This window comes from Pongo pygmaeus, chromosome 19, assembly GCF_028885625.2.
Source record: "Pongo pygmaeus isolate AG05252 chromosome 19, NHGRI_mPonPyg2-v2.0_pri, whole genome shotgun sequence".
Classification (NCBI taxonomy): Eukaryota; Metazoa; Chordata; class Mammalia; order Primates; family Hominidae; genus Pongo; species Pongo pygmaeus.
Genome location: NC_072392.2, coordinates 8,920,551 through 8,942,597, shown reverse-complemented (window position 1 = coordinate 8,942,597; position 22,047 = coordinate 8,920,551). Strand labels below are relative to the sequence as shown.

At 41.3% G+C, this 22,047-nt stretch overlaps 1 protein-coding gene across 2 annotated transcripts in view; it reads left to right on the top strand.

Moving 5' to 3' along the window:
• The first annotated feature begins 576 nt into the window (after nucleotides 1-576).
• PIK3R5 (phosphoinositide-3-kinase regulatory subunit 5) overlaps nucleotides 577-22,047 on the top strand; it is a 107,883-nt gene continuing 86,412 nt past the window's right edge. For both annotated transcript variants that reach the window (XM_054458276.2, XM_063655372.1), the window contains exon 1: nucleotides 577-754. The gene's annotated coding sequence lies outside the window, so the exon portion shown is untranslated. The remainder of the gene's footprint in view (nucleotides 755-22,047) is intronic.

Here is a 22,047-nt window from a genome sequence, read left to right as displayed (position 1 = left end):
CCAGGGAATTGTGCGTGTGTGTTGACAAACACTCTGATTGCCCTAGTTAGTTTACATCTCTGCCTTAACTTTCACTTCCTGCTTGAGCAGATGCCGAAGGTCAGCCTGAGGTGAGAGACTGGGGCCTTGTCAGGTCTTTCATGGGCATAAACATGTGCCTACCCTTCTAGATCTCCAGGACTATGTCTGAGCTTTCCAAAGCCCCCTAGCTCATTTCCCAGATTTTGCCAGAGGCGGCTGCACTGTTAAACAATTGCTGTTGATTGCTTTCAACAAATACTCTGGGAGTAGGGCAAGCTCTGAGTCAGGTCAAATAAGAACATCTGTGAATGGGGCTTTTCCAGGGAACTGCCAGCCCAGTCAAATAGTGACAGTTCTCTGCGATGGGACCTTTGGGGGTGCCCCAAAACCACCTGCCTCCTCCAGTGGCTGCAAGATTGCTGCTTTGCACAGCTACCATGGTCATAAGATTTTCAAGTCTACCTCAGAGCTGGGGAGAGGGAGATGAGAACAGGGGAAGTTAAAAATGCTACAGAACTCACTGTTCTTACTGAGAGTCAGCATTTTTTCTTGAATAAATGCTCCTGAGATTGTTGCAAGTTTTTGGTTAATTTACAGAGTTCTAAAAAGGTTTTTATTTTATTTTTTATTTTTTTGACAGTGTTCTCACTGCTTTTATGGAGGAATGCATTCTGGGGGGTCTCCACTCTGCCATTTTGGAAGTGCTTCTCCAGGATCACATTGAATCTTATAGGTCAGTTTGAAGAGAGTTGATATTTTTATAATACATTTTGTCCATAAAATGGGATAACTTGTCAATTATTTGTATGTTTTTCAGTGAAGTTTTACAGTATTCTGTATATTGTCTTGTACATGTTTTATGTTTACTGTCCTAGCTTATGTTGCAACAATTATCTTGTAATTTAAAAAAATATGTGTTTTGTTAGTTGCTGGTGTACAGCAACAGAATCCATTTTTTTGTACAGTGATTCTAGAGCCAGTTATCTTGTTAACTTCCAATCTTATTTCTAATAATTTCTTTCTTTCTTTCACTCGCTCACTCTTTCTTTCTTCTCTCTCTCTTTCTTTCTTTCTTTCTCTCTCTCTCCCTCCCCCTTTCCTCTCCTCTCCCCTCCTCTCCTCTCCTCTCCTCTCCTTTCCTTTCCTCTCCTCTTCCTTTCCTTTCCTTTCCTTTCCTTATAGATGGAGTTTTGCTCTTGTTGTCCAGGCTGGAGTTCAATGGTGCACTCTCAGCTCACTGCAATCTCCACCTCCCGGGTTCAAACAATTCTCCTGCCTAAGCCTTCCTAGTAGCTGGGATTACAGGCATCAGCCACCACACCTAGCTAATTTTTGTATGTTTAGAGACGGGGTTTCACCATGCTGGCCAGGCTGGTCTCGAGCTCCTGACCTCAGACAATCCACCTGCCTCAGCCTCCCAAGGTGCTAGGATTTCAGGCATGAGCCACCGTGCTTGGCCTATTTTTAATAATTTCTTTATGTCTTCTTTTCAGTTTTCTGTATAGACAAGCATATAATCTTTGAATAATGGCCTTTTCTTCTTCCTTTACAATGTTTTAAAATTGCGTTGTTATCTTAATATTCTGGCTGGGATATCTGATATAATGGTGAATAGAAGTGGTAACAAGGTACATCCTTGTCTTGTGCCTGATCTTTTTTTTTTTTGAATCCATATGTGTTTATTCAAAATTAACTGCTCTTGGAAACACCCTGCTCTTCACATGCTTTTTCAAAAATACCTTTATTGAGAAAAAAGTTACATCCGAGACAAATCACTCATTTAAAGTTGTTTTTAGGATATTCAGAGTTGTGCAACCATCACCCCAATCAGCATTTTCATCACCCCAAAAACAAACCCCATGCCCATTAGCAGTCACTTAACTATTTCTTTCCTACCATCCCTAAGCAGCCACCAGTTGACGTCCTGTCTTTATGGATTTGACTGTTCCAAACATTTCATACAAATGCAATCACACAATACAGGGGTGACTTGCAACTGGCTTATTTGTTTCACTTAGAATAAAGTTTACAAGGTTCATCATGTTGTAGCTTATGGCCTGATATTAAAAAGGATGCTTCGGCCAAGCGTGGTGGTTCACGCCTGTAATCCCTACACTTTGGGAGGCCGAGGTGGGCCGATCACAAAGTCAGGAGATGGAGACCATCCTGGCTAACATGGTGAAACCCCATCTCTACTAAAAATACAAAAAATTAGCTGGGTGTGGTGGCACGTGCCTGTAATCCCAGCTACTCGGGAAGCTGAGGCAGGAGAATCGCTTGAACCTGGGAGGTGAGGTTGCAATGAGCCTAGATCTCGCCATTACACTCCAACCTGGGGGACAGAGCGAGACTCTGTCTCAAAATAAATAAATAAATGAATAAATAGGATTCTTCCTAGTATTTCTTTGTTAAAATTAAGTGTTTATTATAGGCATTTACTAAATACTCTATTTCAGGTTAGGGAAATTCTGTTCTTAGTTTTCTAAGAGATTCCTCCCCCCCACCCCGCCCCCAAACACTGATAATTTTATGAAATACCTTTTAAGCATCCTATCGGACGTTTCGCCTCTTACATGGTTAATATGATGAATGATGCCATAGAATTTTCTGCTGTCAAAATACCCTTGCATTCCTGGGATAAACCCAAGTGGTCATAATGTATAATGATTTTTGGTTTCCTATCTTTGCATCTAGTGTCACAAATAAAATTGGCCTGTAATTTTTATTTCTTCTATCTTTATCTAGTTTGGATATCAAGGTTATGGTGCCCTCATAAAATGAGTTGGGGACTATTCCTTCTTCTTCAGTTATCTGAAACGGTTTGTACATAATTGGAATGAGCTGGTTTTGTTATTTTTTTTCCAGGAAAAAAATGCCCATTTCATCTCAGTTTTAAAATTTATGAGCCTAATGTTATTCACAGTATTATATGTTATTTTCATAATCTCTACTGCATCTGTAGTTATGTCTCTTTTTTTGACCCTAATATTATTTACTTGTACTTTCTATTTCTTATCTATCTTGCCAGATATGTGTTTATGTTGTCAAATAACCATTTTTCGGCTTTATTTGGTTCTGACAAATATTTATTATTTCATTAATCATGGCTCTTATTTTTTTTTAATTTATTATTATTATACTTTAGGTTTTAGGGTACATGTGCGCAATGTGCAGGTTAGTTACATATGTATACATGTGCCATGCTGGTGCACTGCACCCACTAAGTTGTCATCTAGCATTAGGTATATCTCCCAATGCCATCCCTCCCCCCTCCCCCCACCCCACAACAGTCCCCAGAGTGTGATGATCCCCTTCGTGTGTCCATGTGTTCTCATTGTTCAATTCCCACCTATGAGTGAGAATATACGGTGTTTGGTTTTTTGTTCTTGCGATAGTTTACTGAGAATGATGATTTCCAATTTCATCCATGTCCCTACAAAGGACATGAGCTCATCATTTTTTATGGCTGCAATAGTATTCCATGGTGTATATGTGCCACATTTTCTTAATCCAGTCTATCATTGTTGGACATTTGGGTTGGTTCCAAGTCCTTGCTATTGTGAATAGTGCCGCAATAAACATACATGTGCATGTGTCTTTATAGCAGCATGATTTATAGTCCTTTGGGTATATACCCAGTAATGGGATGGCTGGGTCAAATGGAATTTCCAGTTCAAGATCCCTGAGGAATCGCCGCACTGAGTTCCACAAGGGTTGAACTAGTTTACAGTCCCACCAACAGTGTAAAAGTGTTCCTATTTCTCCACATCCTCTCCAGCACCTGTTGTTTCCTGACTTTTTAATGATTGCCATTCTAACTGGTGTGAGATGGTATCTCATTGTGGTTTTGATTTGCATTTCTCTGATGGCCAATGATGGTGAGCATTTTTTCATGTGTTTTTTGGCTGCATAAATGTCTTCTTTTGAGAAGTGTCTGTTCATGTCCTTTGCCCACTTTTTGATGGGGTTGTTTGTTTTTTTCTTGTAAATTTGTTTGAGTTCATTGTAGATTCTGGATATTAGCCCTTTGTCAGATGAGTAGGTTGTGAAAATTTTCTCCCATTGTGTAGGTTGCCTGTTCACTCTGATGGTAGTTTCCTTTGCTGTGCAGAAGCTCTTTAGTTTAATGAGATCCCATTTGTCAATTTTGGCTTTTGTTGCCATTGCTTTTGGTGTTTTAGACATGAAGTCCTTGCCCATGCCTATGTCCTGAATGGTAATGCCTAGGTTTTCTTCTAGGGTTTTTATGGTTTTAGGTCTAATGTTTAAGTCTTTAATCCATCCTGAATTGATTTTTGTATAAGGTGTAAGGAAGGGATCCAGTTTCAGCTTTCTACATATGGCTAGCCAGTTTTCCCAGCACCATTTATTAAATAGGGAATCCTTTCCCCATTGCTTGTTTTTCTCAGGTTTGTCAGAGATCAGATAGTTGTAGATATGCGGCGTTATTTCTGAGGGCTCTGTTCTGTTCCATTGATCTATATCTCTGTTTTGGTACCAGTACCATGCTGTTTTGGTTACTGTAGCCTTGTAGTATAGTTTGAAGTCAGGTAGTGTGATGCCTCCAGCTTTGTTCTTTTGGCTTAGGATTGACTTGGCAATGCGGGTTCTTTTTTGGTTCCATATGAACTTTGAAGTAGTTTTTTCCAATTCTGTGAAGAAAGTCATTGGTAGCTTGATGGGGATGGCATTGAATCTGTAAATTACCTTGGGCAGTATGGCCATTTTCATGATATCGATTCTTCCTACCCATGAGTATGGAATGTTCTTCCATTTGTTTGTATCCTCTTTTATTTCCTTGAGCAGTGGTTTGTAGTTCTTCTTGAAGAGGTCCTTCACGTCCCTTGTAAGTTGGATTCCTAGGTATTTTATTCTCTTTGAAGCAATTGTGAATGGGAATTCACTCATGATTTGGCTCTCTGTTTGTCTGTTTTTGGTGTATAAGAGTGCTTGTGATTTTTGTACATTGATTTTGTATCCTGAGACTTTGCTGAAGTTGCTTATCAGCTTAAGGAGATTTGGGGCTGAGATGATGGGGTTTTCTAGATATACAATCATGTCATCTGCAAACAGGGACAATTTGACTTCCTCTTTTCCTAATTGAATACCCTTTATTTCCTTCTCCTGCCTAATTGCCCTGGCCAGAACTTCCAACACTATGTTGAATAGGAGTGGTGAGAGAGGGCATCCCTGTCTTGTGCCAGTTTTCAAAGAGAATGCTTCCAGTTTTTGCCCATTCAGTATGATATTGGCTGTGGGTTTGTCATAGATAGCTCTTATTATTTTGAGATATGTCCCATCAATACCTAATTTATTGAGAGTTTTTAGCATGAAGGGTTGTTGAATTTTGTCAAAGGCCTTTTCTGCATCTATTGAGATAATCAGGTGGTTTTTGTCTTTGGTTCTGTTTATATGCTGGATTACATTTATTGATTTGCATATATTGAACCAGCCTTGCATCCCAGGGATGAAGCCTACTTGATCATGGTGGATAAGCTTTTTAATGTGCTGCTGGATTCTGTTTGCCAGTATTTTATTGAGGATTTTTGCATCAGTGTTCATCGAGGATATTGGTCTAAAATTCTCTTTTTTGGTTGTGTCTCTGCCCAGCTTTGGTATCAGGATGATGCTGGCCTCATAAAATGAGTTAGGGAGGATTCCCTCTTTTTCTATTGATTGGAATAGTTTCAGAAGGAATGGTACCAGTTCCTCCTTGTACCTCTGGTAGAATTCAGCTGTGAATCCATCTGGTCCTGGACTTTTTTTGGTTGGTAAGCTATTGATTATTGCCACAATTTCAGCTTCTGTTATGGGTCTATTCAGAGATTCAACTTCTTCCTGGTTTAGTCTTGGCAGAGTGTATGTGTCGAGGAATTTATCCATTTCTTCTAGATTTTCTAGTTTATTTGCGTAGAGGTGTTTGTAGTATTCTCTGATGGTAGTTTGTATTTCTGTGGGATCGGTGGTGATATCCCCTTTATCATTTTTCATTGCATCTATTTGATTCTTCTCTCTTTTCTGCTTTATTAATCTTGCTAGTGGTCTATCAATTTTGTTGATCCTTTCAAAAAACCAGCTCCTGGATTCATTAATTTTTTGAAGGGTTTTTTGTGTCTCTATTTCCTTCAGTTCTGCTCTGATTTTAGTTATTTCTTGCCTTCTGCTAGCTTTTGAATGTGTTTGCTCTTGCTTTTCTAGTTCTTTTAATTGTGATGTTAGGGTGTCAATTTTGGATCTTTCCTGCTTTCTCTTGTGGGCATTTAGTGCTATAAATTTCCCTCTACACACTGCTTTGAATGCATCCCAGAGATTCTGGTATGTTGTGTCTTGGTTCTCGTTGGTTTCCAAGAACATCTTTATTTCTGCCTTCATTTCGTTATGTACCCAGTAGTCATTCAGGAGCAGGTTGTTCAGTTTCCATGTAGTTGAGCGGTTTTGTGTGAGTTTCTTAATCCTGAGTTCTAGCTTGATTGCACTGTGATCTGAGAGAGAGTTTGTTATAATTTCTGTTCTTTTACATTTACTGAGGAGAGCTTTACTTCCAACTATGCGGTCAATTTTGGAATAGGTGTGGTGTGGTGCTGAAAAAAATATATATTCTGTTGATTTGGGGTGGAGAGTTCTGTAGATGTCTATTAGGTCTGCTTGGTGCAGAGCTGAGTTCAATTCCTGGGTATCCTTGTTGACTTTCCGTCTCGTTGATCTGTCTAATGTTGACAGTGGGGTGTTAAAGTCTCCCATTATTAATGTGTGGGAGTCTGTCTCTTTGTCGGTCACTCAGGACTTGCTTTATGAATCTGGGTGCTCTTGTATTGGGTGCATATATATTTAGGATAGTTAGCTCTTCTTGTTGAATTAATCCCTTTACCATTATGTAATGGCCTTCTTTGTCTCTTTTGATCTTTGTTGGTTTAAAGTCTGTTTTATCAGAGACTAGGATTGCAACCCCTGCCTTTTTTTGCTTTCCGTTTGCTTGGTAGATCTTCCTCCATCCTTTTATTTTGAGCCTATGTGTGTCTCTGCACATGAGATGGGTTTCCTGAATACAGCACACTGATGGGTCTTGACTCTTTATCCAATTTGCCACTCTGTGTCTTTTAATTGGAGCATTTAGTCCATTTACATTTAAAGTTAATATTGTTATGTGTGAATTTGATCCTGTCATTATGATGTTAGCTGGTTATTTTGCTCGTTAGTTGATGCAGTCTCTTCCTAGTCTCGATGGTCTTTACATTTTGGCATGATTTTGCAGCGGCTGGTACCGGTTGTTCCTTTCCATGTTTAGCACTTCCTTCAGGAGCTCTTTTAGCGCAGGCCTGGTGGTGACAAAATCTCTCAGCATTTGCTTGTCTGTAAAGTATTTTATTTCTCCTTCACTTATGCAGCTTAGTTTGGCTGGATATGAAATTCTGGGTTGAAAATTCTTTTCTTTAAGAATGTTGAATATGGGCCCCCACTCTCTTCTGGCTTGTAGAGTTTCTGCTGAGAGATCCGCTGTTAGTCTGATGGGCTTCCCTTTGAGGGTAACCCGACCTTTCTCTCTGGCTGCCCTTAACATTTTTTCCTTCATTTCAACTTTGGTGAATCTCACAATTATGTGTCTTGGAGTTGCTCTTCTCGAGGAGTATCTTTGTGGCGTTCTCTGTATTTCCTGAATCTGAATGTTGGCCTGCCTTGCTAGATTGGGGAAGTTCTCCTGGATAATATCCTGCAGAGTGTTTTCCAACTTGGTTCCATTCTCCCCGTAACCTCCAAGAAATATGGGACTATGTGAAAAGACCAAATCTACGTCTTATTTTTATTATCTCCTTTTTTTAGGAGGTAGGGACTAATCTATTGCCTTTTTTTTTTTTTCTTTTTTGAGACAGTCTTGCTCTGTCATCCAGGCTGGAGTGCAGTGGCACAATCTCGGCTCACTGCAACCTCCGCCTCCCAGGTTCAAGCAATTCTCCTGCCTCAGCCTTCTGAGTAGCTGAGGTTATAGGTGCCCACTACCACACCCAGCTAATTTTTTGTATTTTTAGTAGAGACGGAGTTTCACCATGTTGGCCAGGCTGGTCTCAAACTCCTGACCTCAGGTGATCCACCCGCCTCGGCCTCCCAAAGTGCTGAGATTACAGGTGTGAACCACCGTGCCCAGCCCCTATTGTCCTTTTTCTAACTTCTTAAATTAGACAGTTTATTAATTTTCAGCCTTCTTTTCTCAGGTTAGCATTTAAGAGACCACAAACTTCCTTCTATGTATGGCTTTTACATGTGTCCCACGAGTTTTGATATGTAATATTTTCATTGTCATTCAGTTCTAAGTATTTATTTAACTTATTTTTAGGGATAGGGCCTTGCTATGTTGCCCAGGCTGGAGTATAGTGGCTATTCAGAGGTACCAACATATAGTGCACTACAGCCTTAAACTCCTGGGCTCAAGCAATCCTCCTGCCTCAGCCTCTGGAGTAGCTGGGACTACAGGCATGCACCAATGTGCCCAGCTGGGACTACAGGCATGCACCAATGTACCCAGCTTCAGTTCTAAGTATTTTTAAAACGTTTCCAGTGTGATTATTTTTCTTTGACCTAGAGGCTATTTAGAGTGTCCAGTTTTATAATTTAAAACTATTTTTGTTATGGCACTGTGGTCAGACAATGTGGTCCGTATGACATCAGTTCTCTGAAATTTGTTGAGACTTGATCTGCGGCCTTGCCCATGATTTATTTCAGTAACTGTTCCAGCTGGGCTTGAGAAGAATATGATTGCTTCTCAATAATTGGGTATAGGGTTATATATATGATTATCAAATCCAGTTTAATTGTTTTTGATGAAATCTATAGCTTTACTACACTTTATCTTTTGAGGGCTTTTTGTTTGTTTGTTTGTTTTGTTTTTTTTGAGACAGAGTCTCACTGTGTCACCCAGGCTGGAGTACAGTGGCCTGATCTTGGCTCACTGAAGCCTCTACCTCCTGGGTTCAAGCAATTCTCGTGCCTCAGCCTCCAAAGTAGCTGGGATTACAGGCATGCACCTCCACGCCCGGCTAATTTTTGTATTTTTTAGTAGAGACGAGGTTTCACCATGTTGGCCAGGCTTTTCTCATGGACTCAAGTGATCCACCCGCCTTGGCCTCCCAAAGTGCTGAGATTACAGGTGTGAGCCACTGCCCCTGGCCTCTTTTGAGGCATTAATATTTCAGACGGGCTTGTCAAAACCTCACAATGATGATTAATTTCTCAATTTCTCCATGTGGTTCTATTAATTCTTGCTTTATGTAATTTTTAGATTTTTAAAATTAGTTTTGTACAAGTTTAAATTTATCTGCTGATGAGTTAAAACTGTATCACAATATCATATCTCTACTTCTAATAATGCTTGTCTATTTTAATCTGAAATTGACACAACTAACCACCTTTATTTTAGTTAGTTTTCGCTTGGTATTTCTTTTGCCATCCTTTTGCTTTCAGCACTTTCTTGTCTTCATACCTTAGATATACCTCTTAGAAACTGCAACTGGCTGGGTGCAGTGGCTCACGCCGGTAATCCCAGCACTTTGGGAGGCCGAGGCGGGCAGATCACTTGAGGTCAGAAGTTCGAGACCAGCCTGGCCAACCTGGCGAGACTCCGTCTCTACTAAAAATACAAAAAAAGTAGCTGGGTGTGGTGGCAGGTGCCTGTAATCCCAGCTACTTGGGAGGCTGAGGCAGAAGAATCGCTTGAACCCGGGGGGCAGAGGTCGTGGTGAGCCGAGATATCGTACCACTGTACTCCAGCCTGGGTGACAGTGAGACTCTATCTCAAAAAAAAAAAAAAAGAAAGAAAGAAACTGCAACTAATTGTGTTTTGTACGTTTTCTTCAATCTAACAATCTCTGACTGTTAATGGGTCACTTTATTTCATTATGATTATTGATATATTCCGGCTAGTTCCTAGACTTTTGGCTTCATTTCTATTTGCCCCACTTTTTCTGTTTCTTTTTTCCTCCTTTCTTTCTGTTTTTTGTAGTATGTGTGTATGTGTGTGTATTAGCTTTTTTTTTTTTTTGTATGTTTGCTCATTGGGGGAATTTAATTTTCTTGGTTTTCAGTTTGGTTTTGTATTTAACTTTTTAAAATTTTTTTACTGTTGCAGTGAGCTGAGATCGCGCCATTGCACTCCAGCCTGGGCAATAGAACGAGAATCCATCTCACAAAAAAAAAAAAAAAAAAAAAAAAGATCTGAAGTAGAAAACACACTTATTTTTTTCCCAACGATTAGTTAGTTGCCCCTAATGGTCAGTTGTCCTAACCCATTATTGAGTAATTGATCCTATCTTTTTAAATCTATATTAAATTCATTCAGATATTTGTGTTTGTTTCTGACAGATCAATTTAGTTCCACTGATCTGTTACACTTCCTCCATCAGCACCACAGCCCTATAACTCTGTGGCTTTACAGAACATCTTCATATCTCAGATGGAAAGTCCTCCCTCATCACTCAACCTTTGAAAAAGTTTCTTTGTTAAATTCACACAATTATTTTTTATGATGAAATATAAAATCATTTTGTCAATCTCCTTCCTTGCCTCCCTAAAAGCCTTATTTGGCTTTGATCGAAACTATATTACATTTTTAAACTCAACTGGGGGAAAATGGACATCTTTTACAATATGTAGAAAATTATTGAATTTCATCTTTTTGTGTCTCCAGCTACTTTATTGAACTCTCTTATTAGTTCTAGACATTTCTCAGTCCATTATCTAAGGTTTCTCAGGTAGACAATCATATCACTTACAAATAATGATGAACTTAACTTTTGCTTCCCAAATTTCTGACTCTCCTATCTTTTTGCTTTGAATTTCACAACATTGTTGAAACTATTCAAGTTGTGGGCACCCTTGTTTTATAGGAATTCTTCTGTTATTAAGAGCCGTATCTGTCCCTTCATTCCAAGTCATCATTAGCTATCACATTGTCTGCTGGATTGAGATAGATATCATTTATCATGTTGACAAAGTCTCCTTTTATTCCTAACCACAGAGAATATGCATTAGGGGGCATTTTATCAGGATAATTATATAGTTTTTCTCCCATGTCCTATTCATGTGATGAACAACATGAAAACACTTTTACAGTAATCGCTGTTTGTATAAATGAAGTGTCTTCCAGCCAGTGGGAAGATTAGCTCACGTGAACAGAAAGAACTCAGGTTTCACTGGTGCATGCTCCCACCTGTGTAATAGAAAACAGATGTCATGAACTGAAAGCCAGTAGGTCATGTCTAGTTTGGCCTGTAAGACATTTTAGAATACTGTTTTGAATTAGTTGCCAGCATTTAAAAATCAGGAGATTTCTCTTATGAATTCCAATTTCTAGTTTCTCTTTTAAAATCATAAGATCTAGCCACACCAATCCTGCATTTCCACATGGCCACTGTGGGTTGGAGCTGGGCCCTTTTAGCGATCTCTTAATTTACCTCATTAGCATCCCATCATACCGTATTGTCACCATACCCTATTCTTTCCCACACATCAGAGTCAAGGCTCAGTTGCCAATTTTTGCATTTGTGCAATTTTTAAAAATAATGAAATAATGAAAATAATGAAATATTTCTTGTAATCATGTCTAGCAAATGTAGAAAAAAATGAAAGAGGCCAAGAGGGCCATGTGCTTCTAAGAGAAAAGGGGGAAAGCATATTTCTAGGTAGAAGTAAAGAATATTGCTATATGTTTAATATGCAAAGTGTGTCTGCTGAAAGAATAAGACGTAAGGGGCTACCAGAAATGAAATCTAAGACTATGGAAAAGCCGTGTTGGGAAAGAGAATCTTACTGCACTGGGGGGAGAAAAGGACTGACCTTTTAACAGAGTTTATTTCAGGAGGCACAGAGTATAAACAATGCTGTTATGAAATGTCAGAATATATTAAGTGAACACCATCTCACCCGTTCTATTGCTGAGTTTGACCTGCCTGGCCCTTGGGGGTGTTTGAGTTTCTGATCCCTGCTCCAGGTCCTCCAGCTTCCTTCAAAGCCTCCTCAGTTATCCCTGGGGTTCCCCAGGTCTGTCTTACAGTGGTGACTGTGCTGGGGTCAGTCTCCTTGTATTCCCCAAGGTACAAGGCTTCTTGATTTCAAAGCAACGCTTTTCCGCAGGCCTACGGGGCCAGAGCCATGGCATGTTCTTGCCCCTTTCACTTGATTTCTCGGCCCTTAATGAAAAGGTCTTTTTGCTTCTTCCTGAAGCTCTTTCTCCATAAGGTTCAACCTGTGAGGGCGACCTGGGATAGAGATCACACTCCCATTGGTAGCAACAGCAAGGGACTGGCTTGGGAGAGAGGTGGGTGCAGGTTGGCCCTATCTCCTTCAGCTCCTCCCCAAACATCCAATCTAAATTTTGCAATGGTGAACCGTCAGTCAGACTCTACCCATCTCCTATGGTGACATGCTGGAATTTCCACTAGAAGTCACTCCCCATCTCGCACCCCAGGGCCCACCCATAAACGCCTCCGTGCAGGCCCCTGACTTTTAACCAGGTCAATGTACACAGTGGATTCTTGTGGGCGACCAGTCCAGTCTGCATTCCTTTGGGCTCATCCAGGATGTTGGCATTCCTTGAACAAACCCTACTTTGTCACTGTATATTACTATTTTAATTAAAGGCTGGATATAACTTGCATTTACTTTTAAAAATTATTTTATTTATTTATTTATTTTTGAGATGGAGTTTTGCTCTTTCACTCAGGCTGGAGTGAAGTGGCACGATCTCGGGTCACTCCAACCTCCATGCCCCTGGGTTCAAGTGATTCTCCTGCCTCAGCCTTCCGAGTAGCTGAGATTATAGGCGACTGCCACCACATATGGCTAATTTTTGTATTTTTAGTAGAGATGGGGTTTCGTGATGTCGGCTAGGCTGGTCTTGAACGCCTGACCTCAGGCAACCCACCTGCCTCGGCCTCCCAAAGTGCTAGGATTACAGGCATGAGCCACCGCACCCAGCCAAACTTGCACTTATTCTATTTCAGATTTTATATCTGTATCATAGAGAATAATTCACCTGTAGTTTTCTTTTTGTGTTTTAGTATCAGGTGAAAACAAAATGGGAAGTTTTTCCAAAGTTTGTAAGATTTGCAACTTTTAAGTTTTGCTTTTTTAAGTTTGTATTTTGAAATAATTTTGGATTTACAAACAAAGGTGCAAACATAAGAGTTCCCATAGACCTTTGACCCAACTTCCCTAAATATTAGTGTTGTATATAACATAGTGTGATTCTTGAAATCAGAAAATTAACATTGATACAAAACTATTAACTAATCTGCAGACCTTATTCAAATTTTGCCGATAGTACAACTAAATGTACTTTTTCTGGCCCAGGATCCAGGCTCAAATCCCTCATTGCCTTTAAGTGTTGTGTGACAATCTGTGACAGCCCTTTAGCCTTTGTTTCCTGAGCTTGACACTGTTGAAGATTTTGTAGAATGTCCCTCAATTTGAGTGAGTCTGATGTTTTCCTTTTTCTTTCTTTTCTTTTTAGAGACAGGTTGTCATCTAGGCTCTGTCACCTAGGCTGGACTGCACTGCAACCTCAACCTCCTGGACTCAAGCGATCTTCCCACCTCAGCCTTCTTAGTAGTTGGGACTACAGGCCCATGCCACTGCACCCAGCTAATATATGTATTTATTTTTTAGTAGAAATGGGTCTTGCTATGTTGCCCAGGCTGTTCTTGAAATCCTGGTCTCAAGCAATTCTCCCACCTTAGCTTCCCAACGTGCTGGCATTACAGGTGTGAGCAACCACCACCAAGCTCTGATGTTTTCTATGATGAGACTGATGTAAGACATTTTTGGCAAGAATACCACAGAAATGATATGCCTGTCTCAGCATCAAATCACGAGATGAATGTTATTGCTGTGTCTCCTTATGATAACGTTAACTTTGTTCACTTGGTTAAGGGGGTGTCCATCCGGCTTCTTTGCTGTAAGGTTTCTATTTTCCCTTTGTAACTAGAAAGTATTTTGCTGTGCGTGGTGGCTCATGCCTGTAATCCCAGCACGTTGGGAGGCTGAGGTGGGCAGATCACTTGAGGCCTGGAGTTTGAGATCAGCCTAGCCAACATGGTGAAATCTCGTCTCTACTAAAACTACAAAAATTAGCCGGCTATGGTGGCACAAGCCTGTAGTCCCAGATACTCGGGAGGCTGAGGCAGGAGAATCACTTGAACCTGGGAGGCGGAGGTTGCAGTGAGTCGAGATCGTGCCACTGCACTCCAGCCTGGGCGACAGAGCAAGACTCTGTCTCAGAAAAAAAAAAAAAAAAATACCTTGTTGGGTGTTACTTTAAGCAAATGTCTCATTTGTCTTAGTTTCATCAGGCTGCTATAAACAAAAAACCATACACTGGGTGGCTTATAAACAACAAACATTTATTTCTCACAGTTCTGGAAGCTGGGAAGTCCAAGATCAAGGTACTAGCAGATTTGATGTCTGATGAGGGCCTGTTCCTCACAGGCAGCACCTTCTGACTGTGTCCTCACGTGGTGCAACACATGGTAAGGGGCAGTTCCCTTAGGCCTTTTTTTTTTTTTTTTTTTGAGACAGAGTCTTGCTCTGTCACCCAGGCTGGAGTATAGCAGCGCAATCTCAGCTCACTGCAAGCTCCGCCTCCCAGGTTCAATCGATTCCTCTGCCTCAGCCTCCCGAATAGCTAGGACTACAGGCACGTGCCACCACACCTGGCTAATTTTTTGTATTTTAGTAGGGACGGGGTTTCCTACTAAACCCCGTAAACATGGTGATGTTGGTCAGGATGATCTCAATCTCCTGACCTCATGATCCACGCGCCTCGGCCTCTGAAAGTGCTGGGATTACAGGCATAAGCCACCTCGCCTGGCCCCTTAGGCCTCCTTTTTTGAAGCACTAATTCTAATCATGAGGGCTCCACTCTCATCACCTAGACCTAATCACCTCCCCAAATGCCACACCTTCTAATACCATCACCTTGGGGGTTAGGCTTCAATACATGAATAGTTGGGGGGACACATTCAGACCACAGCACCATTTATCATCATATTTTTGCTCACTGCATTTAGCATCCATTGATGATTCTTTTTTTTTTTTTTTTGAAACAGAGTCTTGCTCTGTCACCCAGGCTGGAGTGCAATGGTGTGGTCAGTTCACTGCAACCTCTGCTTCCCAGGTTCAAGAGATTCTCCTGCCTCAGTCTCCCAAGTAGCTGGGATTACAGGCCCATGCCACCACACGTGGCTAATTTTTGTATTTTTAGTAGAGACAGGGTTTCGCCATGTTGGGCAGGCTGGTCTCGAACTCCTGACCTCAGGTGATCGGCACCCGCCTTGGCCTCCCTAAGTGCTGGGATTACAGGCATGAGCCACTGTGCCCAGTGCATTGATGATTCTCGCCTGCAAAAATTATTACTGTGATGTTTACCAAATGGTGATTTTCTGCTTCTATCTTCCTTCTACATGTATTTACTGGCATTCCACTGTAAGAAAGGGTTGTCAATTCTCCCCCATGTATTTATCCAATTTTTTATGTCATTATGGACTCTTGGCTATTTATTTTATTCTATAAGCTATAACCCATAACTACCGTTATTGTGTCACTCAGCTTGTTCTGGATTTGGTCACTGGGGGCCCCTTTAAGTTGGTTATTGCATTCTTTTGACAGACATCAATGATTTTTGGAGCATTTTATTATTTTCTAGTACCACAAGATGTTCTAGATTCATCTTGTTCATTCCCTGTCATGGACCTTCAATCAGACATTCCTCCAAGGAGCCCTGGTTCCTTTTATTGGAGAATGATATTTAGAAACCAAGATCTGGAAGCTAGGTGTGCTCATCCCTAGTGGGATATCATTACCTCTAGGCTTCATCATCAGAGCTGGGAAATATACATACATCTATATCTCTTTATCTATATATTTATCTATGTATCTAACTATTAAAAACCATGATTATATACTGATACCTCAAATTCTCATCTAACACCACCGCATTCATTCTAGCCTTCCACCTTTCCTTATTTGTAACTTCCTTCCTCGACACCAAAAAACTTGGCTCTCATTATTCACAATATATTTACTTATTTGTTCAATCTTCACATATATATAAAAGAGTTTCAGAATTTCTAACCCATATACCTGTGAGATATAGATTTGCTCATCAGAGAACAGACCCCTTAAGCAGCAATACCAACACAATGTGGTACAAGTTGTGTTTTTTTTTTTTCCATTTTTAGCCTTTGTATTAGTCTGTTCTCACATTGCTATAGAGAAACACCTGAGACTGGGTAATTTTTGTAAAGAAAAGAGGTTTAATCGGCTCACAGTTTTGCAGGCTGTGCAGGAAGCATAGTGGCTTTTGCTTCTAGGGAGGCCTCTGGAAGCTGACAATCATGGTGGAAGGCAAAGTTGGGGCTTGCATGTCACATGGCCAGAGCAGGAGCAAGAGAGAGCAAGGGGGGAGGCACTACACAATTTTTTTTTTTTTTTTTTTTTTTTTAGATGGAGTCTCACTCTGTTGCCAGGCTGGAGTGCAGTGGTGCAATCTTGGCTCACTGCAACCTCTGACTCCCTGGTTCAAGCGATTCTCCTGCCTCAGCCTCCTAAGTAGCTGGGATTACAGGCATGTACCACCACACCCAGCTAATTTTTGTATTTTTAGTTGAGACAGAATTTCACCAATTTGGCCAGGATGGTCTCAATTTCCTGACCTCGTGATCCGCCCGCCTTGGCCTTCCAAAGTGCTGGGATTACAGGCATGAGCCACTGCACCCAGCCAGTACTACACACTTTTAAATGTCCAGATCTCATGAGAACTCACTCTTAAGAGGACAGTACCAAGAGGGATGGTGCAAAACCATTCATGAGAAATCTGCCCCCATGATCCAATCACCTTCCAACAGGCCTCACCTCCAGCACTGGGGATTACATTTCAATATGAGATTTGGACAGGGCACATACTTATAGTATGTAGTCAAAATACGGTTTTCTATGTTACGTGGTTAGTTCCTTTTGTCTTCTCCTTCCTCAGTATGGTTATATCATTCATTTGTAATAGTTAGGTTCATTTGTTACTGTTCATATTCAGTTTTGGGTTCCCATCACATCCTGATTGATGTAAACTTACTATTTTAGGGTGAGATGAGGATATGTGTAGCATTATCATGGTTCTCAAAGTAAGAACTGTACAAACAGCATACTCAGAGAATTGTCATTTCTCCCATCCCTTCTATCCTCACCCCCAATCTCCCATTCTTTCCAGACTATCCCTACCTATCCACTGTAGGTAACCAATCTCATTAGTTTCTTGTTTATCCTTCCTATACTTGTTTTTCTACAAATGAGAAGATACATGCATATTTTTTTCTTTCTTTCTTTTTTACATGAAAGGTTAGCACACTGTATTTTTCATGGTAGTATTTTTAAAAAGCATGGTAGAATTCTGCCCTTTAAAATTTGATAGAAGTAATCTATGTAACTACCAAGACATGGAGACTTTCAAGAGAGATGTTCTTTGATAATTTATGCAATTCCATGGTTATTGGTCTATTCAGGGTGTATCTCTTCTCAAGTCAATTTTTGGTAATTTATATCTTACCTGGAAAGTTAAGATATTGAGTAGAAATGCAAATCTTTCTTTAGTTCAGAGAAAATTTCTTCTGCCATATATTTTATTTTCTCCTCTCTCTCCTTGCGGAATTACTGTTATACACATATTAGACCTCTATAGTCTAGCTATCACAGATCATCTTTTCTCTTCTGAATTCTAGGATAAATTTTCAAGCTTGTGTTCTGGGTCACACATTCAGCTTTCTTCAGTTCCCAATCTTCTGTTCATTGTTTCCACTGAGGTTTAAATTTAGCAAGCTAAAAATGTTTCCTAATTTTGGTTTGTAATTTCTTAATAATTCCTTGTAATTTCAGTTTGTAATTTCTTAATCCACTACACTTGCAAATACAATAGCCTCCCAAATATTATTAAAAACACAAAAGAGAAATATGTTTAATTTTTTTCCTCTTCTTCTTGTGGAAATTTCATTTCAAAGGAAACTAATTTTCTCTGACCATATTCCTTTCTGTTGAAAGTCTGAATCTTTTTGTGTTTTCATATCATTCGTTTTTCTCTTTGCTTATTTTTACCAGGAGGGAGTCTATATTTATTCTGGAATAGAAGTTGAGGTGGTTCTGCTGATTATCATGAATAGTCAGTAAGCATTCTGTCAAATAAATAAGTGGAGAGAGGTATTTTAAGCAGAGGGGACAGAGAGAGGAAGGGCATGAAGATATAAAAGCCCAATGTCAGCCAGGCATAGTGGCTTGCACCTGTAATCCCAGCACTTTGGGAGGCCCAGGTGGGAGGATTGTTTAAGCCCAAGAGTTTGAGACCTGCCTGGGCAACATAGCCAGACTCCATTTCTACCAAATAATAATAATAATAACAATAATAATAATTAGCTAAGCACGCCTGAGGCAGGAGGATGGCTTGAGCCCAGGAGTTTGAGGCTGCAGTGAGCACTGATCATGCCACTGCACTGGGTGACAGGAAGACCAACGTGGATTTTCTTTTCTCACATATTTTATGTACTGGGATATAATTTACAAAGAGCAGAATATGTAACTTTTAAGTGAACATCTCACTAACTTGTTCATATGCAGACACCATTTAACCTCCATCAAGATAAAAGCACCACCCCAGAAAGTTCACTCATGTCCCCTTTTTGGCTAAATTGTTCCCTTCTCCCAAGATAACCATCATTCTGATTCCTATTACTATAAGTTAGTTTGCTGGTTCTTGAACTTCATATATATGGAATCATGCACTATATTTTCTTTTGTGTTTGGCTTCTTTTGCTCAACATAATTTTTGTGAGATTCACCTATGTTGACACATGCATCAGTCATTTATTCCTTTTTACTGCTGAGTAGCATTCCAGTGTATGAATATCCCACAATTTAACAAAAAATGCATTCTACTGTTAATGGTATTTGGGGTGTTTCCAGTTTGGGGCTATTATAAATAAAGTTGCTGCAATCATTCATATATATGTTTCTGTGGGGATATACACATTCGTTTATCTTGGATATATACCTAGGAGTGGAATTTCTAGGTCACAGGTAGATGTATATTTAACTTTATTAGATACTGCCAATCAGTTTCCCAAACTTGTTGTGCAATATATGAGTGTTTCCTAAAAGCAACATATTCCTACAAGCAATATATGAGTGTTTCGGTTGCTCCATACCCTTGCCAACATTTGGTGTTTTCAGTATGAATTTTAGCTACTCTAATGACTGTAAAGTGGTAACTCATGGCTTAAGTTTGCATTTCCCCAAAGACTCATCATGTTAGCACCTTTTCATGTGTTTATTGGCCATGTGCATATCTTTGTTGAAGTGTCTGTTCAAGTCTTTTGCCCATTTTTAAATTGGATTCTTTGTCTTTACTACTTTTGAGTTGTGGGAGTTCTTTATATATTCTGGCTATAAGTTACTAGAAACCTTACTATCCACTGGTGGATAGTAATGATGTCAACTGAGATAGGGAAGGCAGGAGAAGGAGTTTGGGAGAAGATGAGGAATTTATTTTAGGGCATGGAGTAATTAAAAGGCTTTTGGATTGATTATCTAGGTATGGATGTACAGAAAACACTTGGAATTACAGATCTGGAGCTCAAGAGAGAAGTCTGGGCGATAGTTTGGGAGGGATAAGTATGATGGGAATGGATGAGATTGCCCAGGGAGAAGAGAAGCAGCCTCATCTGAAACCTCAAGCATTGTAATGTTTAAGGGATGATGAAGAAATGAAGCCAGAAGAAGAAAACAGAAATCATGGTGAGAGGTGGAGGAGAAGCCAAGGAGGGGATTTTCAAGAAGGAGTGGTGCCAAATGCTGTAGTGAGGTAAGAAAATGAAACCATTGGAGTTGACATTTGGGGTTTCCCTGGTGGTCTCTGTTCAGAGAATTGAGGAATAAATGTAAGATGAGGAAGTGGAGACAGAGGTAGACTCCTCTTTGAAAACATTAGGCAGTGAAAGGAAGGAGAGTGATTTCAAAGAGCCACAGATTTTAAAACAAAGCAACCAAGGAGTTGTAGAAAGAGGTACATAATCAGATGCTTAATGAGTGACAGAGGTACCTTTCAGAGTTTTTCCAGCAGCTTTGGGGAGGTGGGAAATGGAGGATGGATAGGTGTCAGGTGCTGATCAGATCTGGGACAGGGAGACACAGACAGAACTCAGTGTTGACGGCGTGGCATAACATGCAGGCTCCACATCTGGGTCACAGCTGCAGGTGGACAGGAGACTGCCTACTTCTGAGGGGATGTACGATGGGACCAAGTTGGCTTCTTGGGATGCTCAGAGCCCTAGGAGTGAGCACCAATGAACCACTCTTTTGCAGTTTTCCTCCATTTTCAGAAGGCAGGCATCCCATAATTTCTCTGGCCGATTATTTGCCTTTCCAAGTGCTCTCCTAATCCAACATTTCCATCTGGCACACAGTGTCATTCTTGCTCCTGAATTCCTGATTCCAGAGCAGTTCTGCCATTTTCTTCCTTTGCACAGTGTGTACCTTCCCTCTTCTCCTCTTCCTCCAAATGTTCATATTTTTGTGGTGGAAAAGGCGGGGACAGGGGAGACAGAAGACTAGAATCCTTATCAAGTCCTCTCTCAGCCCTTGGTGGCTCTGGTTCCTTCTCTGTGAAAGGGTGACGTGTGGGGAAGGGGTTGGGGATGAGGTAGGAGAGGGGGTCTGAGTTCCTTCCCACTTCTAACGATAGCTGGAACCAGGCCTCTGTGTTCAACCAAGGGTACTTTCTGTTTCTGTCCATTTGGGGAAGTTGCTTTTTCTTGGTATTTCAGGAGTCAGGAAAAGAAAAGTCATTGGTGTTCATATCTCTCAAAGCCTCAGGTAGGGCTGTGGCTTTTGACCAACAATAACGTATGACCATGACTTTGTGGCCGAGTTTGCACGCCTCTAACAGATATTATGACACAGTCCCATTCAATAGTGGAAGTGGAGATTTCAGCGTTGCCCTTTGTTAACCCACAAATGAAGTGCTACTCTTCCATTGCCAGGGCTGTTGGAGCAGTAGCCAACCTTCTTATCCCCATTTTTTAAACGAGGGAAAGGAGGCATAGGAAGCGCAGTGTCTTGTGGGATTCCCTGGGGAGTCCTTCCAACTCTTGGTAGAGCACCATCTGCAACGTCGTCTGGGGGAGAAAAGGGGGAGGCAAGAAGAGGGCCTTGACCCTGGAGGCAGGAACTCCCGCGCACCCCCACTCCCTTCCCCAGGGGCTGGGGAAACCACTCAGGTGACAGTAGCCTTGGTGCCGGCCAGGGAGGGCAAGAAGTCCAGCCAGAGGCTGGAACAGCAGTGCTGAACGCTGGGACTGGCTGGTATTTCTATGAAGTTTCCTGCAGAAGGATGCGGGTCAAGGTGCCCGTCTGCACAGCAGTAGTGCAGGCATTTTAAGGGTTAAGGGCACCCAAAGAAAATAGAAGTAGGGGCCGGGCGCAGTGGCTCACGCCTGTAATCCCAGCACTTTGGGAGGCCGAGGCGGGCGGATCACGAGGTCAAGAGATCGAGACCATCCTGGCCAACACGGTGAAACCCCGTCTCTAGTAAAAATATAAAAACCTGGGCGTGGTGGCGCGCGCCTGTAGTCCCAGCTACTCGGGAGGCTGAGGCAGGAGAATCGCTTGAACCCGGGAGGCGGAGGTTGTGGTGAGTCAAGATCGCGCCACTGCACTCCAGCCTGGCGACAGAGCGAGACTCCGTCTCAAAAAAAAAAAAAGAAAGAAAATAGAAGTAGGAAGAGGAAGTGGGTCGCAGTGACAGAAGGAAGCAGCTCGTCGGAGCTTCCTCTTTCTCGTCTTTCCCCGAAGCCCCTACCCCAGACCTGCCCCCCTGCTCCGCCCAGCCCTCCTGCGGGGCCAAAGCCGCGCTTCCGACGCGGGGGCCTAACCTCCCCTTACTCCTGGGGGGTCGCTGGTGCTCCGCGCTGGTGCCCCTAGGGCCACTGCCATGCACCGGCCAGG